This window comes from Penaeus monodon, chromosome 20 (assembly GCF_015228065.2).
Source record: "Penaeus monodon isolate SGIC_2016 chromosome 20, NSTDA_Pmon_1, whole genome shotgun sequence".
Taxonomy (NCBI): Eukaryota; Metazoa; Arthropoda; class Malacostraca; order Decapoda; family Penaeidae; genus Penaeus; species Penaeus monodon.
Genome location: NC_051405.1, coordinates 32,638,800 through 32,641,388, shown reverse-complemented (window position 1 = coordinate 32,641,388; position 2,589 = coordinate 32,638,800). Strand labels below are relative to the sequence as shown.

At 31.4% G+C, this 2,589-nt stretch overlaps 1 protein-coding gene across 3 annotated transcripts in view; it reads right to left on the bottom strand.

Moving 5' to 3' along the window:
- Nucleotides 1–32: 32 nt before the first annotated feature.
- LOC119585776 (RING finger and SPRY domain-containing protein 1-like) overlaps nucleotides 33–2,589 on the bottom strand; it is an 18,733-nt gene continuing 16,176 nt past the window's right edge. For all 3 annotated transcript variants that reach the window (XM_037934489.1, XM_037934490.1, XM_037934491.1), the window contains exon 13: nucleotides 33–1,865. The gene's annotated coding sequence lies outside the window, so the exon portion shown is untranslated. The remainder of the gene's footprint in view (nucleotides 1,866–2,589) is intronic.

The following is a 2,589-nucleotide window of genomic DNA, read 5'->3' as shown; positions in this document are numbered from 1 at the left end:
TCATTAATGCAAAGGTGCTTTAATTCAACTCCTTATTCAGTCAATTTATTCATTAATCTATTCAAGTATTAAGAATCTTTCTCCTGATTAACAAACATAATCCAATCAGTAACTAACATTTAGTATTTTTGTATAAGATATAAGAAATTCCTTTTAAAAAATCTAAAAATCCTATTAAAAAGAGAAAGAAGAAAAAAAAAACAATGAATACCTCTGGGAAAAACACATAATATACCAAGTGGTTAAAATGCATAGAAATTGGCTGGAGACTATTTCTATATTCAGGATCTACCTCAAAATCTCTCTCAAAATGAGTTTTTATATGGAAGATGTTCTCAGAAACACAGAAACTCGTAAAACCAAGAATATTGTGTCTGCTTTACCAGAGGTTACTACATCAACATAATTTTACATATCTTTTGAAAACCTATATACATATTTACAATTACAACAATGACCTTTCCAGAGTACATATACAGAAGTTATAATTCTATAAAGTCTTTTAAAAAGTATCTTTTGAAATGGTATTATGTCTGCCATGCAAATGCAATAAACTTTTTATGAAAAAGTTTACTTGCAATCTGACCAATCTTTCTGCCTCAACTATCTTGTGATTGTCTTCACAGCTTTTCCACACACTTCTTTGCCATTTCTAAACTACAAAATATTTCATTCTTGTTTCTACACTAGCATGAGCGCAATGCAGGCAAAATTTCCATTTGCAAAACAACGGAAATCTGTTTTAAAAGATAAGAAAAATTGTGAGGATGAGAAAAGTTATGTTGTTGTCACCCAAAGAAAGCTGAATTGCTTCAGCACACTATCGTACAGTTAAGAAAATGTGCCCCATATTTCATGCTTGCAAAGTATTCATAATGTGGTAATGTGGACAAGCTTTGTCATACTCCATGATTAATGAGAAAAAAAGAATGACTTCAGAGTGTCTCCTCAACAATTTACAAAGTAAATGAACTAAATATAAAAGATCCCTTTTTTCTCTAAAACTGAACTGTTCTTAGTACATACATACAAAAAAAAATTACTCTTAGGGTGACACACAAATATATTAAAGATCATAAATAAGGTACCTGATTCATTATCAAAAACATTCAGATATTATTTAAGGATATTGTATTACTGAAACTAATATTTATTGACACAGATTCTGAGGCAAAAATTTAAACAAGGGAAAAAAGTATACAGGATATACCATCCTCTATGATCACTTTTAAAAATAATGTTTGAAAATCTGAAAATTAACAAAAACTGGACTATGATATAAACAGTAATGAAAGCAATAACAGGACACAAGAGTTTTATATGACTGCTTTATGATTCAAATTCTGATAATATAAAATGAGAAAATAGTAAACATGAAAGAGAAGAAAGAACAGTGACTCTGCTTTATGATTACCCAGTACATGTAAAAGGAAAATATATATGAAAAGCTATGAATTAATACCAATTCAAACAGTTGACAAAAATATTACAAATATAAATATTTCCTTGTTTTCCAAGAATGTTTAAATGTTCTATTATCAACATGCTGCAATAACAATACGAATATTTGCACAAAATGATATGAAAATCTGAAATTTCCATCAGATCTTACAAGTTATTAAATTTGCACTAGATTCATGCATATTTAATTTTCTAACAACAAGAAACAGTTTCTTTCTTACTCAAGCTTTTTTCTTTTACAACGGAGTCTCAATAAATAATACTAAAATCCATGGATCGGAGGGTGGGGGTCATTACTCGTGAATTTCACATTCCCATTTTCTATTTTTCGAGAAGCACATCCCACTTCCATTACCTTAATAAGTAGAGGTTGTCTGATGCCGCTGCCTCGGCACCAGCATTCCCTGGCAGAAATTAGGAAAATGATAAGACATTGGCAAAAGGGTATAATAATACCGTTTCATTCACTCTTCCCACAACTCCCCATGTGACAGAATGTGCATTACCTCTATCACATGAATACTTTTACAAAATACCTGTTATAGAATAACTTTTATTTACTTCATCAAGGAGCCATTCATAACACTTATCTATTCAAGAGTATTAAAAAAAAAAAAATTAATGCTGGGAGAAGAACTAACAACACTTCTGAAATATGTCATGTTGCAGAATGTTCCCTGAAAAAACACCTTTCTACAAGTACTTTCCTGAGGGGATGGGGGTTACCCAAAGAGAAGTACATTGCCCATATATTTCATTTCCTTTACACTAAACTTCAACACAAACTGAACCAAAAAGAAGTATATCAAATCTACAATATCTTTATTAATTTTTGTTGATAATCCCTAAGCCCAAGCAACTTTACTTGAACATAAGAGAAACCGAACCCTTAGCCAAGTCACCTTAACAGAACTTTACCTTCTGAAATTAATGAAATTTCTCACCTAACTGGGCTTTCTCCTGTGTGCCTGGATAGCTTCTCCTCATATCCAATCCTCCCTTTATAATCCTTCAAAATACCAGACGAAATACCCACAATCCAATCTTTCTCCTAGGATCTTTTCTCCCTTTATGCAGTTGCTTCCCAGTTCCTCACCCCATCCTCATCATGTATGAATAATAATGCTT